This window comes from Schistocerca cancellata, chromosome 4 (assembly GCF_023864275.1).
Source record: "Schistocerca cancellata isolate TAMUIC-IGC-003103 chromosome 4, iqSchCanc2.1, whole genome shotgun sequence".
Classification (NCBI taxonomy): domain Eukaryota; kingdom Metazoa; phylum Arthropoda; class Insecta; order Orthoptera; family Acrididae; genus Schistocerca; species Schistocerca cancellata.
In genome coordinates this window covers 265,929,215-265,953,375 of record NC_064629.1, presented here as the reverse complement: position 1 = coordinate 265,953,375, position 24,161 = coordinate 265,929,215, and the positions used below count along the sequence as shown (strand labels likewise).

The following is a 24,161-nucleotide window of genomic DNA, read 5'->3' as shown; positions in this document are numbered from 1 at the left end:
TTTTTTAAGAAAAGTTAATAGAAGAGTTAAACTTCTAGTTTTATGTTTTCAAAACATATGCTTTTCCTAAGCTAATTAACTTATTATTCCTTAATTATTTTAACTCATGTGTTTGCAATATGTACATTAATTAAGAAGTATGTAAAGTAGATAATTGTTAAGATTTGTCCTGTTATAATGTAAGGTTCTTCAACAGGTCGTTTACCAATTCATGTTAATAAGCATACAACAACTACTATAATTCAGAATAAAATTTGATTAATAGGATAGAATTGAATACCTCGAAATGGTGTTTTATTATAAAATGGCAAAATTATTAAGATTCTAATTGATAAGAATAGTGCAATAACACCCCCTAGCTTATTAGGGATTGATCGTAGAATTGCATATGCAAATAAGAAATATCATTCTGGTTGGATATGGACGGGAGTTATTAATGGGTTAACAGGTACAAAATTATCTGGATCCCCTAGAAGGTAAGGATTAATCAAGCATAATATAATTAATAATGGTGTTATTAATACAAATGTAATAGAGTCCTTGAAAGTAAAGTATGGGTGAAACAGGATTTTTTCAATATCTCCATTTAGTCCTAAAGGGTTATTAGACCCTGTTTGGTGGAGGAAAAATAAATGAATTGCTGCCATGGCAGCAATAATAAACGCTAGTACAAAATGGAATGTAAAGAATCGGTTTAATGTTGCATTATCAACAGCAAACCCTCCTCATACCCATTGAACTAAATCTGTTCCTAAATATGGAATTGCTGATAATAAATTAGTAATTACTGTCGCACCTCAGAATGATATTTGAACTCAAGGTAAAACGTATCCTATAAATGCGGTTGCTATAACTAAGAATAGAATTACTGTACCAATTATTCAGGTGTGCATGTATATGTAGTATCCGTAGTAAATTCCTCGTCCTACATGTAAATAAATACAAATAAAAAATATAGAAGCTCCATTTGCGTGTAAGGTTCGAATAATTCAATCCTTATTTACGTCTCGGCAAATGTGAACTACACTACTAATCGCTATTTCAATATTTGATGTATAATGTATAGCTAAAAATAGTCCGGTTACAATTTGAATTACTAAACATAGTCCTAGTAGGGACCCAAAATTTCATCAAAATGAAATATTTGTTGGTGCAGGTAAATCAACTAAAGAGTTATTAATGATTTTAATTAAAGGATGTCTTAATCGTAAGGGTTTATTCATTAGTAAATTATCTTATTTTACGAATAGGCCCCTGGTTAATATTGGTGATTTTAACAACTGCTAATAGTGCCAAAAATAAATAAATTATTATTATTATTGTAATAATAAATGTTGGTCTATTATATAGTTTTTCTAAAGATATTGTTATTTCTTGATAATTGATTGAATTATCAATATTTATAGTTTCAGTATTTTTGAAAAAGTCTATAAATATTGTTATATCTAGAATAATTAATATTGATATAATAAATACTCATATAGTTAAGGTAATAATTATCGTAATTGCTTCAAGTTGAAATACTTCGTTTGATGCAATTCTCGTAATATAAATAAATAGAACTAATATACCACCAAGAAACGTTAAAAATAAAATATATGATAATCAATATCTTTCCATTATTGTCCCTGTTATTAGCCTGACTAAAAGTTTGTAGGATAATGAAAAGCATTGTTGATATTGGGTGTCTTAATTTAATAAAATTAATATTTATTACGTTTGATAGTGATATAATTATTATTTTGATCATTTCAGGGGTTAGTTTATTAAAATATCGGTTTTGGGGACTGATGATGGAAAGCTTTTCCACCTCTGAAGTTTTAAAAGTGGGGGCTGAACTTATTTCCAGTTTACAAGACCGGCGTTTTTTTTAAACTATTAAAACTAATGTTTATATTCTCTGTCTTTACTTCTTTATTGATTTATTTTGCTGGTGTTTATGTTTTTTCCTCTAAACGTATGCATTTATTAATGGTTCTTTTCAGATTAGAACATATTGTTCTTTCTTTATTTATATTAATTATTGTTTTTCTTATTGAGTTTGATTATGATTTTTTTTTCCAGTTATTTTTTTGGTTTTTTCTGTTTGTGAAGGTGCTTTAGGTCTTTCTATTTTAGTTTCAATAATTCGTTCTCATGGGAATGATTTTTTTAATTCTTTTGGTCTATCTTTACGTCGAAGTATTTATTTATAACTATTTTTTTGATCCCTCTTTGTTTGGTTAATAATTGTTGATGATTGGTTCATTCTTTAATGTTTATGTCTAGTTTTGTTTTTATGGCTTGTGTTTATTCATATGCGGATTTGAATATGATTAGATATTATTTTGGTATTGATTATTTTTCTTTTAGTTTGATTTTGCTTAGTTTTTGAATTTGTTCTTTAATAATTACTGCTAGAGGTTCAGTTTATTTAAGTTCTTATCATTCTAATTTTTTTGTCTTTATAGTCTTAATTTTAATGATTATGCTTTATTGTTCTTTTGCTAGATTGAGTCTTCTTTCTTTTTATATTTTTTTTAAAGGTAGATTAGTTCCTACTTTACTTTTGATTTTAGGTTGAGGTTATCAACCTGAACGTTTTCAGGCTGGTGTTTATTTAATTTTTTATGCTCTGGTTGCTAGATTGATTTATTATTAGTTTTATTTAGGGTTTATGATTGTTCTAATACTTTGTATTTTCCTTTATTGGTTGATTTTGGTTCTTATTATTTTATATTTTATGTGTTTATAATTCTTGCCTTTTTAGTTAAGATGCCGATATTTTTGGTTCATTTATGGCTTCCTAAGGCTCATGTTGAGGTCCCTATTTCAGGTAGAATGATTCTTGCTGGTGTCTTTTTAAAGTTAGGTGGTTATGGTATTTTTCGTGTTATGAAGGCTATTTCTTATTTGGGTTTAAAGTTTAATTATTTTTGATTGTCTTTAGGCTTATCTGGTGGGGTTACTGTTAGATTTATTTGTTTTCGTCAGGTTGATTTAAAGTCTTTAATTGCATATTCTTCTGTTGCTCATATAAGAATAGTTATTGGAGGATTGATGACTATGAATTGATGGGGTTGTATAGGTTCTCTTTCTTTAATGGTTGGTCATGGTTTGTGTTCTTCTGGTTTATTTTGTTTATCTAATATTATTTAGGAGCGTTTAGGTAGACGAAGATTATTAATTAACAAGGGTATAATTAATTTGATACTAAGAATGGCTTTATGATGATTCCTTTTGAGCTCTTCTAATATAGCTGCTCCTCCTTCTTTAAATTTGGTAGGTGAACTTAGATTATTAAATAGAATTATGTCTTGATCTTCTTTTAGATTTTTTGCTTTAATTTTTTTGTCTTTTTTTTGGGCTGTTTATACTTTATACATGTATTCTTATTCTCAACATGGTAATTATTATTCTGGTGTTTATACTTGTTCTCTTGGTTATTTTCGTGAATATCATCTTTTACTTTTACATTGATTGCCTTTAAATATTCTTTGTTTAAAGGGGGAGTATTTTTTCTTTAGGTTGCTTAAGTATTTTAATTAAAAATGTTGTTTTGTGGAATCAATGATATGAATTTTTTCATCTTAGGCCGTGAATTTGTTTTCATTTTGTTCTTTGAGTTTTTTTTCTTTATTTTTTTCTAGAACTGTAATTTTTATTTTGGGTATTTATTATTTAATAATTGATTATAGAGTTTTTGTTGAATGAGAACTTTTTAATTTAAATGGTTCTTTGGTTGTTATGACTTTAATTTTGGATTGAATGTCTCTTATTTTTATGTCTTTTGTTATGTATATTTCTTCTTTGTTTATTTATTATAGAGAGGACTATATATCGGGAGAGAAAAATATAAATCGTTTTATTATTATTGTTTTAATATTAATTCTTTCTATAGGTTTTTTAATTATTAGTCCTAATTTGATTAGAATTTTATTAGGATGGGATGGTTTAGGTTTAGTTTCTTATTGTTTAATTATTTATTACCATAATGTGAAATCTTATAGTGTGGGTATATTAACTGCACTTTCTAATCGTATTGGTGATGTTGCTATTTTAATTTCTATTGCTTGAATATAAAATTTTGGTGGTTGAAATTACATTTATTATTATGATTTTATTTCTAATTCTTTTGAAATAAAGCTTATTACTATATTAATTGTTTTAGCAGCTATAACTAAAAGAGCTCAAATTCCCTTTTCTTCTTGGCTTCCTGCTGCTATAGCTGCTCCTACTCCTGTTTCTGCTTTGGTTCATTCTCCTACTCTTGTTACTGCTGGGGTTTATTTATTAATTTGTTTCAGACCAATATTAGATATAATTGTGGTTGATTTTTGCTTTTAATTGGTTGTATAACTATATTTATGGCTGGTTTAGGGGCGAATTTTGAATTTGATTTGAAGAAAATTATTGCTCTTTCTACTTTAAGACAACTTGGTTTAATAATAAGAATTTTTGCTATGGGTTACCCCAAACTTGCATATTTTCATTTATTAGCTCATGATTTATTTAAGGCTTTATTGTTTATGTGTGCAGGTTCAATAATTCATAATTTAAAGGATTCTCAGGACAATCGTTTTATAGGTTCTATTGTTAATTTTATGCCTTTAACTTCAGTTTGTTTTAATGTTTCTAGTTTGTCTTTGTGTGGTATACCATTTTTAACTGGTTTTTATTCAAAGGATTTAATTCTTGAAATGGTTTGTTTAAGATGAATAAATTGTTTTATTTTTTTTCTTTATTTCTTTTCTACTGGCTTAACTGCTTCTTATTCTTTTCGTCTTTTTTATTATTCAATGTCTGATGATAATAATTTTTATTCTAGATTTTCTTTTGATGATAAGGGTTATTATATTTCGTTTGGTATAATTGGTTTATTATTTGTTGCTGTTTTTCGTGGCAGTCTTTTGTCTTGATTAATTTTTCCTATTCCTCATGTTATTGCTTTGCCCTATTATTTAAAGTTTGTAACTATTACTGTAGTTGTTTTGGGTGCTTATTTAGGTTATCTTATTTCTAATTTTGATTTTTCTCAAAATTTATTTTCTTTAAGTATACTTTCTTTTGTCAGATTTGCTGGTTCTATGTGGTTTATACCTTTTCTTTCAACTAAGTTTATTAGATATATTCCTTTAAAATAGGGTTATTATTCATCTAAATTATTTGATTATGGTTGGGGTGAATTATTTGGTGGTCAAGGTTTATATAGACTATTTATTTATTTAATTGGTTATATACAAGGTTGATATGATTCTTATTTTAAGATTTTTCTTTTAACTTTTATTTTTTGAATGTTTATTTTGGTGGTATTATTTTTCGTTTACTTAAATAGCTTATGATTAGAGCGTAACACTGAAGATGTTAAGGAAGTATTTTTACTTTTAGGTATTTATAAATATACATATATTATTTTCACAGTGAAAATGTAATGTTTTATTTAAACTATATAAATTTTAGAAATGTTAACGGAATTTAACCGCTAATATAAAAAGTTAGCAGTTTTCATATTGACTTTACATTTCCTTAGTTGGAACTTTATAGTTCAATTATATTATTAACAGTAATACGCCTCTTTTTGGCTTCAATTAATAAGAATAAGGGTATTTTATTTACCAACCTTCCAGCGCGAAACTGACTGCAATATATCGCTTCTTATTCTATTTAAGGTTGATTGATTATATCAATACTTTTTGAATGCAACCCAAATGTTATAGTTAACTACAACCCTTTATTCTGCTCATTGTAAAGCTCCTTAATTTCATTCATGATATAGTCCTCCTAGTAACACTATAATAAAAAATATAGTTGATATTGTTCAGATTATAATATCTGAAGTTTTAAAAATAATTACAATTGGAAGGATTAGTGCGATTTCTACGTCAAAAATTAAGAAAATTACTGCAATTAAGAAGAATCGAAGAGAGAAGGGTATTCGTGCTGATCTTATTGGGTCAAATCCACACTCAAATGGTGATCTTTTTTCTCGGTCATTAATTAATTTTTTTGATAGTGTTGTTGCAAGGATTATAACAATTATCGGATTAATAATTCCAATAAAAATTCTTGTAGATAAAATTACGATTGTTTTCATTGATTAATATCAAGGTTTTTGATTGGAAGTCAAATGTACTATTTATACTAGAAAAACAATTATCTACCTCATCAATAAATAGAGATGTATAAGAATAATCACATACGTCCACAAAGTGTCAATATCATGCTGCTGCTTCAAATCCAAAGTGGTGTCTTGGTGAGAATTGGTTTATTGAATGTCGAAGTACACATGTTGATAAGAAGATTGTTCCAATAATTACATGTAGCCCATGGAATCCTGTTGCAACAAAGAATGTTGATCCATAAACTGCGTCTGCAATGGTGAAGGGTGCTTCTCAATACTCATATGCTTGAAGTATAGTGAAGTATAGTCCTAGTAATACTGTGAAGAATAGTCCTTGTAATGCTTGAGTATGATTAGATTCTATTAAACTATGATGTGCTCATGTTACTGTTACTCCTGATGCTAAAAGAATAGCTGTATTAAGTAATGGAATTTATATAGGATTAAAAGGTTGGATTTCTATTGGAGGTCATAATATTCCTAGTTCAATAGTAGGTGCTAGTCTTCTTCTAAAACATGCTCAGAAAAATGAAACGAAGAATAGGACTTCTGATGCAATAAATAAAATTATCCCTCATCGTAATCCAATTGATACAAATCCTGTATGTAGTCCTTGGTATGTTCCTTCTCGTACTACATCTCGTCATCATTGGATTATAGTTAGTAAGGTAATTCCAAATCCAATTATGAATAAGTTAATGTTAAATAGGTGAAATCATTTTACTAATCCTGATACTAAAACTATTGCTCCAATTGCTCCTGTTAATGGTCAAGGTCTGTAATCTACTAAGTGGAATGGGTGGTTTGAGTGAGTTGTTAACATAGGTTTAGTACACTTCTCTAGAGTATAAAGTTCTTAAAATTGAGAAAACATAAGCTTGAATTATTGCAACTGCTGATTCTAGAATTAATAGAAGTATTTGTCCAATAATTAATAGTGAAATTAAGTTTATTTCTATAGATGGTCCTGTATTTCCTAGTAATGTTAATAGTAAGTGTCCTGCAATTATATTTGCTGCTAGTCGTAGTGCTAATGTACCCTGTCAAATGACATTTCTAATTGTTTCATTAATACTATAGATGATATTAATGCAGGCGGTGTTCCTTGAGGAACAAGGTGTGTAAATATATGATTGGTATGATTAATTCATCCAAATAACATAAATCTTAATCATATAGGTAGAGTGATAGCAAATGTTAATGCTAAATGTCTTGTTCTAGTAAAAATGTAAGGGAATAATCCTATGAAATTATTAAATAGTATTATAATAAAGATTGAAATGAAGATGAATGTTGTTCCATTAAATGATTTTGGTCCTAGTAATGTTTTAAATTCATTGTGTAAGGTTAAGTTTAGTTTATTTCAAATAATATTAATTCGTGATGGTGTAAGTCAAGACATTGATGGGATTAATAATAATCCTAAGAATGTTCTAGTTCAATTTAATGATAAATTGAAGATGTTAGTTGATGGGTCAAATGTTGAAAATAAATTTGTTATCATTTTCAATTTAAGTTTTTTATATCAATTGTTCTTTTTTCTGCTCTTTTAATAAGATTTGGTTTAAATGATAAAAAGTTTATTTGATTAAATAAAATTAATGTAGCCGAAAATATAATGAATAGGGAGAATCATATGAGAGGGGATATTTGAGGGATTTGGATTAAATTTCCCCATCAGAAGTAGTCGTTAATTTACTATTTTTTGGTTTAAGAGACCATTACTTACTTTCAGTCATCTGATGTATTTCAAGGTGTACTAATTGTTTAGTTATTTTAGATTGCCACTCTAATGTTATATATTTTAACTAACTCCTTAGATTATCTTAGATAATCACATGATAAATAAGTATACTGAAGTTCTTTCAATTACAATTGGTATGAATCTGTAGTTCGCTCCACAGATTTCTGAGCATTGTCCAAAGAACAATCCAGGTCGGATTATTGTAAATGTTCCTTGGTTTAGTCGACCTGGCGTTGCGTCAATTTTAACCCCTAATGCAGGTACTGCTCATGAGTGTAGAACGTCTGATACTCTTGTTAATACTCGTACTTCCGTATTTATTGGTAGAATTGTTCGGTTATCTACATCTAGGAGTCGAAATCCGTCATTTTCTAGGTCTTATTCTGGTGTTATATAAGTGTCAAATTCTACATCTATAAAGTCTGAATATTCATATCTTCAGTATCATTGTCGTCCAATTGTTTTAATTGTGATTATTGCATCTACTGAATCATCAAGTAAATATAGTAGTCGTAATGATGGGAGTGCAATGAAAATTAGTGTAATTGCTGGCAGTGCTGTTCAGATTGTTTCAATTAAATGTCCGTGAAGTATGTTTCGGTTTGTATAGGCAATAAATAATATATAACTTAGAGCATAACCTACAATTACTGTAATTAATAATAATACTACTATAGTATGATCATGGAAGAATGATAGTTGCTCCATTAATGGGGAAGCTCCATCTTGAAGGGATAAATTTGATCATGTTGCCATTAATAAATTTTCTAATAAAAGGTCAAACCTTTATTTGTAGAGCTTAAATCTACTGCACTAATCTGCCATATTAGAATCTAGAAATTAATGGTAGTTCTGAGTAGCTGTGTTCTGCAGGCGGGTTATTTTGTAATCATTCTGTTGATTTTCTTATATTAGCTCTAAATATGATTGCTCGGTTTGTAACCATTCTTTCTCATATAATTACAATAAATATAATAATTCCTACAATAGAAATTGTAGATCCAATTCTTGACACTACATTTCATGATGTATATGCATCTGGATAATCTGAATATCGTCGTGGTATTCCTGCTAGTCCTAGGAAGTGTTGAGGGAAGAATGTTAAGTTTACCCCAATAAATATAATTGTAAATTGGATTTTTAATCATGTATTATTTATAGTTAATCCTGTAAATAATGGGTATCATTGAATAACACCTCCTATGATTGCAAATACTGCTCCTATAGATAATACATAATGGAAGTGGGCTACTACATAATATGTATCGTGTAATACAATGTCAAGTGATGAGTTTGCTAATACTAACCCTGTTAGTCCACCAATTGTGAATAGAAAAATAAATCCTAAAGCTCATAATAGTGGTGGATTGAATTTGAATTTAGTTCCATATAGTGTAGCTAATCATCTGAATACCTTAATTCCTGTAGGTACAGCAATAATTATTGTTGCTGATGTAAAGCAAGCTTGTGTGTCAACGTCTACTCCTACTGTAAATATGTGGTGTGCTCATACAATAAATCCTATTAGTCCAATTGCTAATATAGCATAAATTATACCTAGTGTTCCAAATGATTCAATTTTTCCTCTTTCTTGACATACAATGTGAGAGATAATTGCAAATCCTGGAAGAATTAAAATGTAAACTTCTGGGTGCCCAAAGAATCAAAATAAGTGTTGATATAGAATTGGGTCACCTCCTCCCGCAGGGTCAAAGAATGATGTATTTAAGTTTCGATCTGTTAGTAGTATAGTAATCGCTCCTGCTAATACTGGAAGTGACAAAAGGAGGAGAAGAGCTGTAATAGCTACAGATCATACAAATAAAGGTGTTTGATCTAGAGATATACTTTCTGATCGTATATTAATTGCTGTTGTAATCTTTAAGATTACGTTAAAGTTCATTATTTTTTATTTTGATTTTATAATTATTTTAGGTTTTTTATTAAGATTATTTATTTAAATTTAAAAGTTTTGTAATAATGATAGAATTAGTATATTTATTTGTATATAATTGTTACCTTGTGAATTTATTATGGAATGAATGGCTTGACGAGAAATCAACAGTCTCTTAATAAATTTTTGAATTTAACTTTTGAGTCAAAAGGCTTAAATTTTTCTTTAGGACGAGAAGACCCTATAGAGCTTAACATTTTATTTTTATATAGTTTTTTGTTTGTCTCTCTATATTTAATGATGATGTTTTGTTGGGGTGACATGAAGAATAAATAAACACTTCATTATTATATCATTTATTTATGTTTGTTGTTTTGATCCATAATTTATGATCATAAGATTAAGTTACCTTAGGGATAACAGCGTAATTGTTATTGAGAGCTCACATGAGTATTGAGAAGCACCCTTCACCATTGCAGACGCAGTTTATGGATCAACATTCTTTGTTGCAACAGGATTCCATGGCTACATGTAATTATCGGAACAATCTTCTTATCAACATGTGTACTTCGACATTCAATAAACCAATTCTCACCAAGACACCACTTTGGATTTGAAGCAGCAGCATGATATTGACACTTTGTAGACGTAGTGTGATTATTCTTATACATCTCTATTTATTGATGAGGTAGATAATTGTTTTTCTGGTATAAATAGTACATTTGACTTCCAATCAAAAAGCTTGATATTAATCAAGAAAAACAATCCTAATTTTATCTACAAGAATTTTTATTAGATTTATTATTCCAATAATTGTTATAATCCTTGCAACAACACTATCAAAAAATTAATTAATGACTGAGAAAACAGATCACCATTTGAGTGTGGATTTGACCCAAAAAGATTAGTACGAATACCCTTTTCACTTCGATTCTTCTTAATTGCAGTAATTTTCTTAATTTTTGATGTAGAAATCGCACTAATCCTCCCAAATGTAATTATTTTTAAAACTCCAGACATTATAATCTGAACAATATCAACAATATTTTTTATTATAGTATTACTAGGAGGACTATACCATGAATGAAATCAAGCAGCCTTACAATGAGCAGAATAAAGGGTTGTAGTTAACTATAACATTTGGGTTGCATTCAAAAAGTATTGATATAATCAATCAACCTTAAATAGAATAAGAAGCGAAATATTGCAGTCAGTTTCGACCTGGAAGGTTGGTAAATAAAATACCCTTATTCTTATTAATTGAAGCCAAAAAGAGGCGTATTACTGTTAATAATATAATTGAACTATAAAGTTCCAATTAAGGAAATGTAAAGTCAATATGAAAGCTGATAACTTTTTATATTAGCGGTTAAATTCCGTTAACATTTCTAAAATTTATATAGTTTAAATTAAACATTACATTTTCACTGTAAAAATAATATATGTATATTTATAAATACCTAAAAGTAAAAATACTTCCTTAACATCTTCAGTGTTATGCTCTAATCATAAGCTATTTAAGTAAACGAAAAATAATACCACCAAAATAAACATTCAAAAAATAAAAGTTAAAAGATAAATCTTAAAATTAGAATCATATCAACCTTGTATATAACCAATTAAATAAATAAATAGTCTATATAAACCTTGACCACCAAATAATTCACCTCAACCATAATCAAATGATTTAGATGAATAATAACCCAATTTTAAAGGAATATATCTAATAAACTTAGTTGAAAGAAAAGGTATAAACCACATAGAACCAGCAATTAAACTTTAAACCCAAATAAGAAATAACCTTCATAACACGAAAAACACCATAACCACCTAACTTTAATAAAACACCAGCAAGAATCATTCTACCTGAAATAGGGGCCTCAACATGAGCCTTAGGAAGCCATAAATGAACCAAAAATATCGGCATCTTAACTAAAAAGGCAAGAATTATAAACACATAAAATATAAAATAATAAGAACCAAAATCTACCAATAAAGGAAAATACAAAGTATTAGAAAAATCATAAACCCTAAATAAAACTAATAATAAAGGCAATCTAGCAACCAGAGTATAAAAATTTAAATAAACACCAGCCTGTAAACATTCAGGTTGATAACCTCAACCTAAAATCAAAAGAAAAGTAGGAACTAATCTAGCCTAAAAAAATATAAAAAGAAAGAAGACTCAATCTAGCAAAAGAACAATAAAGCATAATCATTAAAATTAAGACTATAAAGACAAAAAAATTAGAATGATAAGAACTTAAATAAACTGAACCTCTAGCAATAATTATTAAAGAACAAATTCAAAAACTAAGCAAAATCAAACTAAAAGAAAAATAATCAATACCAAAATAATATCTAATCATATTCAAATCCGCATATGAATAAACACAAACCATAAAAACAAAACTAGACATAAACATTAAAGAATGAACCAATCATCAACAATTATTAACCAAACAAAGAGGGGAGTTTAAAAAAAATAGTTATAAATAAATACTTTAACGTAAAGATAGACCAAAAGAATTAAAAAATCATTCCCATGAGAACGAATTATTGAAACTAAAATAGAAAGACCTAAAGCACCTTCACAAACAGAAAAAAACCAAAAAAATTACAGAAAAAAAATAATCATATTCAAACTCAATAAGAAAAACAATAATTAATATAAATAAAGAAAGAACAATATATTCTAATCTCAAAAGAACCATTAATAAATGCTTACGTTTAGAGGAAAAAACATAAACACCAGCAAAATAAATCAATAAAGAAGTAAAGACAGAGAATATAAACATTAGTTTTAATAGTTTAAAAAAAACGCCGGTCTTGTAAACCGGAAATAAGTTCAGCCCCCACTTTTAAAACATCAGAGGTGGAAAAGCTTTCCATCATCGGTCCCCAAAACCGATATTTTAATAAACTAACCCCGGAAATGATCAAAATAATAATTATATCACTATCAAACGTAATAAATATTAATTTTATTAAATTAAGACACCCAATATCAATAATTTTTTTCATTATCCTACAAACTTTTTTAGTCGGGCTAATAACAGGAACAATAATGGAAAGATATTGATTATCATATATTTTATTTTTAACGTTTCTTGGTGGTATATTTGTTCTATTTATTTATATTACGAGAATTGCATCAAACGAAATACTTCAACATAATCAATTACGATAATTATTACCTTAACTATATGAGTATTTATTATATCAATATTAATTATTCTAGATATAACAATATTTATAGACTTTTTCAAAAATACTGAAACTTTAAATATTGATAATTCAATCAATTATCAAGAAATAACAATATCTTTAGAAAAACTATATAATAGATCAACATTTATTATTACAATAATAATAATAATTTATTTATTTTTGGCACTATTAGCAGTTGTTAAAATCACCAATATTAACCAGGGGCCTATTCGTAAAATAAGATAATTTACTAATGAATAAACCCTTACGATTAAGACATCCTTTAATTAAAATCATTAATAACTCTTTAGTTGATTTACCTGCACCAACAAATATTTCATTTTGATGAAATTTTGGGTCCCTACTAGGACTATGTTTAGTAATTCAAATTGCAACCGGACTATTTTTAGCTATACATTATACATCAAATATTGAAATAGCGTTTAGTAGTGTAGTTCACATCTGCCGAGACGTAAATAATGATTGAATTATTCGAACCTTACACGCAAATGGAGCTTCTATATTTTTTATTTGTATTTATTTACATGTAGGACGAGGAATTTACTACGGATACTACATATACATGCACACCTGAATAATTGGTACAGTAATTCTATTCTTAGTTATAGCAACCGCATTTATAGGATACGTTTTACCTTGAGGTCAAATATCATTCTGAGGTGCGACAGTAATTACTAATTTATTATCAGCAATTCCATATTTAGGAACAGATTTAGTTCAATGGGTATGAGGAGGGTTTGCTGTTGATAATGCAACATTAAACCGATTCTTTACATTCCATTTTGTACTACCGTTTATTATTGCTGCCATGGCAGCAATTCATTTATTTTTCCTCCACCAAACAGGGTCTAATAACCCTTTAGGACTAAATGGAGATTTTGAAAAAATCCTGTTTCACCCATACTTTACTTTCAAGGACTCCATTACATTTGTATTAATAACATCATTATTAATTATATTATGCTTGTTTAATCCTTACCTTCTAGGGGATCCAGATAATTTTGTACCTGCTAACCCATTAATAACTCCTGTCCATATCCAACCAGAATGATATTTCTTATTTGCATACGCAATTCTACGATCAATCCCTAATAAGCTAGGGGGTGTTATTGCACTATTCTTATCAATTAGAATCTTAATAATTTTACCATTTTATAATAAAACACCATTTCGAGGTATTCAATTCTATCCTATTAATCAAATTTTATTCTGAATTATAATTGTTGTATGCTTATTAACATGAATTGGTAAACGACCTGTTGAAGAACCTTACATTATAACAGGACAAATCTTAACAATTATCTACTTTACATACTTCTTAATTAATGTACATATTGCAAACGCATGAGATAAACTAATTAAGGAATAATAAGTTAATTAGCTTAGGAAAAGCATAAGTTTTGAAAACATAAAACTAGAAGTTTAACTCTTCTATTAACTTTTCTTAAAAAATTTCACTAAATAAATGAAATAAATAAAATCTTTAAACCGACAAAGAAAAAAAAATTTAAAGATAAAGGCAAAAAACTTTATCAAGCTAAGTACATTAACTTATCATATCGAAAACGTGGTAATGTTCCCCGAACTCAAATAAACCCAAAGGACATTACAGCAAGCTTAATAAAAAATATAAAAGAATAAAAATCACCACCTAAAAAATTAAAGCTAATAATATTCTTATAAAAACAATTCTTGTATACTCAGCTAAAAAAATTAAAGTAAATCCACCTGCACCATATTCAATATTAAAACCTGAAACTAACTGAGATTCACCTTCGTCAAAGTCAAAAGGAGTACGGTTAGTTTCAGCTAAACAAGAAGCAAAACAAGCTAAAGCTAAAGGAAAAGAAATAATAATAAATCAACAAAAAAGCTGGTAATTTATAAAATCAAAAATGTTAAAACTACCAATTGAAATAATTAAAGATAATAAAATTAAAGCCAAACTAGCTTCATATGAAATTGTTTGAGCAACAGAACGAAGAGAACCTAATAAAGAATAATTTGAATTAGAAGACCAACCAAAAAAACAAAAATCCATAAGAAAAAGAACACATATAAGTCAAGTAAGGGAAAATTACTCAAACAGCCAAGGAAATTATTAAATTAAAAACAGGAGAAAAATAATAAAGTTAATTATTAGATATAATAGGAATTGGCTGCTCCTTACAAATTAACTTAATAGCATCACTAAAGGGCTGAGGAATTCCTTCAAAACCTACTTTATTTGGGCCCTTTCGAATTTGGATGTAACCTAAATCCTTACGCTCTAATAAAGTTAAAAAAGCAACACTAATTAAAACACAAATAACTAATAAAAGAAAATTCAAAATAAACATAATTAAATCATAAAGTATCAATACTATTTGTAGAAAAAATCTACATAAATGAATTCTAAATTCAACACATTAATCTGTCAAAATAGTAATTTAATTAATATTAATCAATAAAATAAAAAATATTTTAACCATATGGTCCTTTCGTACTAATATGAATCAATAATCTTAGGATAGAAACCGACCTGGCTCACGCCGGTCTGAACTCAGATCATGTAAGAATTTAAAGGTCGAACAGACCTAATCACTGGGCTACTGCACCCAAAATTTTTTTTAATCCAACATCGAGGTCGCAATCTGTGTTGTCGATATGAGCTCTCATTAACAATTACGCTGTCATCCCTAAGGTAACTTAATCTTATGATCATAAATTATGGATCAAAACAACAAACATAAATAAATGATATAATAATGAAGAGTTTATTTATTCTTATTGTCACCCCAACATAACATCATCATTAAATATAGAAAGACAAACAAAAAACTATATAAAAATAAAACGTTAAGCTCTATAAGGTCTTCTCGTCCTAAAGAAAAATTTAAGCCTTTTGACTCAAAAGTTAAATTCAAAAAATTATTAAGAGACAGTCGATTTCTCGTCAAGCCATTCATTCCAGCCACTAATTACGAGACTAATGATTATGCTACCTTTGCACGGTCAAAATACCGCGGCTCTTTATAAATCTGCTCAGTGAGCAGGCCAGATCTCAAAGTATTTTCAAGAGGACATGTTTTTGATAAACAGGCGAAAATCAATTTTGCCTAGTTCCTTATAATAAATTCACAAGGTAAAAATTATATACAAATAAATATACTAATTCTATCATTATTACAAATATTTTAAAATTAAATAAATAATCTTAATAAAAAACCTAAAATAATTATAAAATCAAAATAAAAAATAATGAACTAAAACGTAATCTTAAAGATAGCTGGTTTAAAGCTCACTATTATATTTTATAAAACAAATTATAGGTTATTAACTTCAAAGCTTATCCCTTAAAGAATAAATAAGTTAATATTTATACTTAAAAAATTAAATAAAAACAATTAACTTCAGAAAATTAAATTTTTTCTTAAGAAACTAGATATCTTGGGAAACTATTAACATCTCATTTCTATAAATAATTTAATAATAATTATGATACATTAACTATAAATTATTTATAAATCAACCCAAATCGAGACAAGTAAAATAAATACTAAAATTTTGATATACCCTGATACAAAAGGTACAATAACTAAAATCTACTTTTAAAAATTTAAAATAATATTTCATAAAACAATTACATTACCAATAAACTATAATCTAAAAAATCAATTCTACAAAATATACTAAGACAAAATTCGACAAAATTATTTTTATTAAATAATTAAATAAACAAAAAATAAATATAATAAAATAAATAATCAAGATATCCTGATTTGCACAGAAAAATTTTCAGTGTAAATGAAACACTTTACTAATAAGTTATATCTTGAAACTCTTACTAGATACACTTTCCAGTACATCTACTATGTTACGAATTATCTCATCTAAATTGAAGCTAAATTAAAACAATAAAATAGAATAATCAATAATGAGAGCGACGGGCGATGTGTACACACCTCAGAGCCAATATCAGTTAAATTAAATAAATTAAATTACTATCAAATTTTCCTTCATTAACAGTATTTCACCATCAAATCCGTTATAAACAAAAATCTATTGTAACCCACCTCCTTTTAACTATAAGCTGCACCTTGACCTGAAATATTTTATATTATAAATCTTGAGAATTATAACTCTAAAAAGATTCTCTGATAATGGAGATATACAAACAAATAAATCAAGTAGAGTAAATCGTGTATTATCAATCACGGGGTATGTTCCTCTGAATGGAATGAGATACCGCCAAATTCTTTGGGTTTAAAGTCCTTAACTAATAGTACCCTGGTAAATATAATTAACATTTAAAATAATAGGGTACCTAATCTTAGTTTATTATTTAAATTTCACAGATTCATAAAAAGTGCTATAAATAAATTTTAACATTTCACTTTACAAATTTATATTTTAACACTAAAAATATAAACAACTGTTTTAACCAATAATATTCACTTGTATCAATCGTATAACCGTGGCTGCTGGCACGAATTATGCCGATACTAAATCAATTGCTAAATCCAAAATCACTTCATATTTAAATCAAATTACTGCAAAATAGAACATTTAGTTTAACAAAACTTACATATAATACAAAGAAAAAGTGAATAAATAAGCAAGAATAAAACTTTTGGAAACAAAATAAGGAATTCAAAAATTTTAAAAATTAAGAAAAAATAAAAGATTCAAATATTTAAAGAAAAAAAAGAAAAAAACACAAATAGTGAAAAAAAAGAAACGCGCCCTCGTATGATCACAATAACTTCTCTATTATATATAAATAAAGATTAATATGGAACATTTATTGGTATACTTGTTTGCCTTAAATAAAGCATGAGCTAATAAATGAAAAAATGCAAGTTTGGGGTAACCCATAGCCAAAATTCTAATTATTAAACCAAGTTGTCTTAAAGTAGAAAGAGCAATAATTTTCTTCAAATCAAATTCAATATTCGCCCCTAAACCAGCCATAAATATAGTTATACAACCAATTAAAAGCAAAAATCAACCACAATTATAAGTACCTAATATTGGTCTGAAACGAATTAATAAATAAACCCCAGCAGTAACAAGAGTAGAAGAATGAACCAAAGCAGAAACAGGAGTAGGAGCAGCTATAGCAGCAGGAAGCCAAGAAGAAAAGGGAACTTGAGCTCTATTAGTTATAGCTGCTAAAACAATTAATATAGTAATAAGCTTTATTTCAAAAGAATTAGAAATAAAATCATAATAATAAATGTAATTCCAACCACCAAAATTTAATATTCAAGCAATAGAAATTAAAATAGCAACATCACCAATACGATTAGAAAGTGCAGTTAATATACCCGCACTATAAGATTTCACATTTTGTAAGTAGGCTGTATATGTTTTCTTGTTTATGTTTTCTTATTGGCAACGTTACGTAGCGCTATGTATGAAAATCACTGGCTGTGCTGTGTGCAGTATGTGGCTAGTTTGCATTGTTGCCTGCCATTGTTGTCATGAACTGCTATAGCTGAATGTGAACAGCGCGTAGCGTTGCACAGTTGGAGGTGAGCCGCCAGCAGTGGTGGATGTGGGGAGAGAGATGGCGGAGTTTTGATAATCTGTAAGACTGGATGTCAATTATGAATATTAAGGTAAATACATTGTTTGTTCTCTATTAATATCTTTCATTTGCTAACTTTCTCTATCAGTAGTTAGTGCCTTCCTTAGTTTGAATCTTTTATTTAGCTGGCAGTAGTGGCGCTCGCAGTATTGCAGTAGTTCGAGTAACGGAGATTTTTGTGAGGTAAGTGATTTCTGAAAGGTGTAGTTTAATGTTACTCAGGGCCATTCTTTTGCAGGGATCTTTGATAGTCAGATTGCGTTGCGCTAAAAATATTGTGTGTCAGGTTAAGCACAGTCTTGTATAAATTATTCCAAGGAGACGTTTCATATGTCGACACTTAGCCTAGGATACCTCACTGGAATCTTCTGATTTTTTCTTGTAGTTTGTGTATTTAGTGTAGCTTTTGTTTATTGCTAGCGCGTAATTGTAGAGAGAATCTTCTTTGTAGTTGCAGTCTTTCATTGTTGTACTGTAAAACAGTTGTGGCATGCATGTAGATTTGCACCAAGTATTTCGCAGCTGCAATTAACTAGATATTATTTTCAGTGCTATATTAATGGGTTCTCTTATTTTTGCTATTCAAATTGTGCTTTTCTGTGTTATCGTGTGAAATATTGTGACAATAATGGTGTGTGAAAAACGTAACACTCGGCTCCAACGTAAATTGAGAGATGACAGTGAAGACGAAAGCAGTGTGTTGGCCCCACCATGTAATGAATTAACTAATATTCAAAGTAGTAATTTGGTAACTGTGCATAGGGAAATGGAGCGGGCGTCAAATAATGGTGTAGACAGTGAAACAGGTTGTGAATAGGGAAGCATTATCGATCGATCGGTCGGCAACAGCTCTCCTCAGGAATCCGAAATGATAGGACACAATTTTGCAAATACTGTAGATTCAGGTTTTGCGTCCTCACCGTTTTCTCAAATAAGTCAAGACACATTTTCTGCTTGTCAAAATGTGAATGTTGCTGGTGCAAATGCACTGCCAAAAAGCGTAGAGGAACAGATTCCAGACACTAATGCATTGTTATTACAATTAATGCAACAAATGGGACAAAATCTTCAAAAGTTAGACACAATGGAACAGAATCAGAGACAAACACAGCAAAAGCTGCAAAAGTTAGACACAATGGAACAGAATCAGAGACAAACACAGCAAAAGCCGCAAAAGTTAGACACAATGGAACAAAATCAGAGACAAACACAGCAAAAGCTGCAAAAGTTAGACATAATGGAACAAAATCTTCGGAAGTTAGACACCACACTTGAAAAACAGCCTATTTTTTCGCGGCATGAAAATGCATTACAGAATCACGAAGTAGCCATAAAAGAGCTGCAAACCATTGTTCATGAAAATCATGAGACCTTGTGGGCTAAAATTGACTCAGTTGCATCTACCGATTCGGTTACGCAACTGGCAAAACTCAGGAAAACTTAAAGAACACAGTAGATTCGATTTCAACACAAATGGACACTCTGAAACTTGGTTCAGAAAAACACACTGAGGAAATGTGTTCACTATCGGAGAAACTAGCTGAACTTTCGGATCAGGTCACTAACTTATCTACAAAGGTAGATGATGATCTGAATGACACAAGACCCATAGCCTTCACTGACACAGAAGAGTATGAACAAGTTAGGAAATTCAAACAAAATCAAAATCAAATCAATACACAGTACAAAAGAGAAATCCGGGAAGTACAAGATCAGTTGACACAGGTAATACAAGAATTACGTATTTCAGAGGACACTCGCGCCCCAATACTGGAAGAGGGACATAGAAATACGGAAAAGCCACAATATAATAACACAGAGCATTTCGGTAATTATGAAAGGAATTGGCAAGGTGCACCGAATTTTGAGATGGAACCGCCGACACGACGTAACAATGACCGATATGTGACTCGCCGACATGATGATTTTGACTATAAGCTGTTCATTACTACACGTAAATTCAAAACATTTATGAATTCTGGCAACGACATTCATCCACAAGCATGGCTCCATCAATTCTCTCATTGTTTTCCTCCCAACTGGTCATTGGAGCACAGATTAGAATTTATGTGTGGCTACTTGGAGAATGAACCAGCTGTAAGAATGCGATCGGTCATTCACGATTGTCACAGTGAAGGAGAATTTTATCATGCCTTCCTCTCAGCGTATTGGTCTCAAGCTACACAAGACCGTGTAAAACATAGCATCATAAAGATGAAACACTTCGAACAATCTGAATTTTCCAGTCTTGTGAAATATTTTGAAGACATGTTGCACAAGAATCAATACCTGTCAAACCCATACAGCCCCTCAGAACTCATCCGCATTTGCTTAATCAAACTGCCCGAACATTTGAGACATATTATTTTAGCAGGACGTTGCAAAGACGACATTGAAGCTTTTCAGGGACTGTTACAAGAATTAGAAATTGACACAGACAGTCGCGGGATGCGAAAACAGGAAAACAATCACTACAGGTCACATCCGTCACAATTCCGTGACGACAGAAACGATAACTGGACTCGACAAGGCTATTCTCACCACACAAATCGTGACCAAAATAGACACCACCCGTATGACAACCGTTGGCAGAGTAGTAATAATTACAGGGAAAGATCACCTCTCCGCAATAATGACTATCACAGAGACAATCAGAGAAACAGACAATATGGGAACCAAAATAATTATTATCATGGGAGACAGAATAACTTTAGACGCAATGGTCCAGCGCGCAGTTACGATTCAGGGAGAAATTCTTCACCACATGACTGACAAGAAAGAAACTATCGAATCTACCGACATGACGACAGACGATATGATCGTAACGACAGACCTGAATTGCATCAGAACTGGCGAGATTTAAACAGAGCAGAGCACTCTCGTCACGATGAATTTGTAGAAGTTAGGTCTCCAAATCCCAATAACGATGCGCGCCAACAAAGAGACAATAGGCAATGACTCACTCCGCTGGCAGCCACAATACGTACTTATGAAACTGACGACGCAACTGCCGTAGCTAGTAATTACGTAAAAATGGAAGACATTAGGGACATCTTACTCCAGGAACACGACGTAAAACATAACAACATTGCATATCCTGTGATTCACATTACTGTAAATGACGTAAAATTTACGGCAGTACTTGACTCTGGCAGTCCCATTTCAGTAATTAGTGAAACAGCTTTTAGCAAATGCAACAAATCGAACGATTGCCCCACACTTCCGTCACGTAAAATTAAATTACAAGGTGCAATCTTTGGAAAAAGTGTAGATGTACGTCAACAAACCAACTTAGAATTCTTTTGTCAAAGCCACAGCTTCTCTATGAACTTTCTTATTGTTCCATTATTGTCGACGGAAATTATACTGGGAGTAGACTTTTTGAATGAATACAAAGCAATCTTAAGCTTTCACGATGCTGAAATAAGTTTAGAGAAAGAAGGTAAGTCAATAGCTTTGAAATTTGAAGATTGGCTCTCAAACCATGACGAGGAAATTAATCGGCTTTACCTTCTGTTAGACAACAGTTCGGAATTTTCTACGGAACTAGACACTAACAATCACTCTGCAAGTACTGACAGGGATGATATCGACGGCATGTTTGAAATTAATGAGTTAATTCAGAATAAAATTCAAACAATTGAGAATTGTAATGACACTGATAGGCAGGACCTTTTTGAGATTTTACAAGCACATTCCACAGTTTTTACTCACAAAACAGGAACAATCAAGGGATTTCAATACCAATTTCGTGTTCGTGAGCATACTAAATTTTGTGTTAGACCATACGTAATTCCGGCGCATTATAGGGACCGTGTTAGAACAGAAATACAATCTATGCTTAATGAGGGCATTATTGAGCCTGCAGTAAGCTCATACAACAACCCATTACATGTTGTTGAGAAGAAAAATGGATCGATCAGGCTTGTTTTAGATTCGAGACAAATCAATACTATCATCATTCCTGAAACAGACAGGCCGCAGACGATGGAAGAACTTCTTCAAAATTTTAATGGTGTAAAAGTGTTGTCTTCCATTGATCTCAGATCCAGCTTTTATCAGATCGAACTTCATCCAGAATGCAGAAAATACACAGCTTTCCTTTGTTTCGGCGTTTGTTATCAGTTTCTGAAACTTCCTTTTGGTTTGAACATTTCTTCGGCAGCATTCATTCGCGGGTTAAATTCCATATTACCTGAGTTCTTAAAACGTCACATCACCTTATATGTGGACGATATTCTAATAGCAGAAGCTTCATGGGAACAACATAACCGCATCCTCGACAGTTTGTTACGTATTTTTGCAGAATCTGGAATTACAGTTAACTTGGAAAAGTCTGAATTCGGTAGGTCAAAGGTGAAGTTTTTGGGACATATTATTTCTTCTGAAGGCATTCAGCCGGATCCTGAAAAGTTAGAAGCAATCAGAGCCATTCCTGTTCCATCCACAAAAAGACAAGTCCGCAGTTTTCTAGGTCTCGTAAATTTTTACCGTCGTTTTCTGAATATGCAAATTCTTGTTACACCAAAACTTTGTTCTCTCACTGGAAAAAATACTATTTGGAACTGGGACGAACAACCACAGTTGGAATTCAATTCTTTGAAAGAAGCGTTACTTCACGCGCCAATACTAGCTCATCCAGATCTGTCACAAGATTTCTACCTTAGCACGGATTCTTCTAAAGTCGGTCTTGGTGCCCATTTATTTCAAGAAGCCATAGAAAATGACACTACCATTCAGAAAACCATTGCTTTTGCTAGCCGAGTGCTAACAAAATCTGAAAAAAATTATTCCATTACTGAATTAGAAGCTTTAGCTATCGTTTGGGCATTTAACAAATTCCGTTTCTTTCTTTCTGGTAAGCACGTAAAAGTATACAGTGATCATCATGCATTACAATTTCTTATGTCTTCAAAATTAAATCATGACAGGCTAAAACGTTGGGCATTGTTTCTGCAAGAATTCCGCTTCACAATAGTCTACATTCCCGGCAAGGAGAACATTGTTGCGGACGCACTGTCACGCGCACCGGCTGGACTTGAGAAAAGTAACACAGAAGGCAACCTCGAGAAAAATTTCAGTATTCTTTACATTCAGAAAGTCGCCTTTGAGAACTTCATCACCACATCTTTAAAGGACATTGCTCATGAACAAGATAAAGATCCGATTTGGAAAGACATCAAAAGTAAATGGCATGAAAAGACACACACTCAGATTCGGCATTATTACCTGGTTAGAAACAACATACTCTTCAAACGCTGCACTGTTGATGACAAGCTATGGGTACTTTGCATTCCAGACGATTTTGTTAATAAGCTCATTTGGTACATTCATTTCAACTACACACATTTTGGTCCACGAAAATGTTATCATATTCTTCGAACGACTTGTTATTTTAACAATATGGAAAAGAGAATTCGAAGAGTCTTGTCTATTTGTAAACTTTGTCAAAAGGCGAAACCATCTACTGTCTCACATCGTGCTCCGCTGTTTCCTATCATTCCTTCTAAATTAAAAGAATTTGCTGCTGTTGATCTCTTGGGACCGCTTGTCAGAACATCTAATGGATTTGCGTACGTTCTAGTCGCTGTTGAACTTACTTCAAAATTTGTTTCTTTCA

The 24,161-nt window shown here is 30.3% G+C and overlaps 1 pseudogene; it reads left to right on the top strand.

Moving 5' to 3' along the window:
• Positions 1-2,686: 2,686 nt before the first annotated feature.
• LOC126184078 (NADH-ubiquinone oxidoreductase chain 4-like) overlaps positions 2,687-24,161 on the top strand; it is a 104,501-nt pseudogene continuing 83,026 nt past the window's right edge.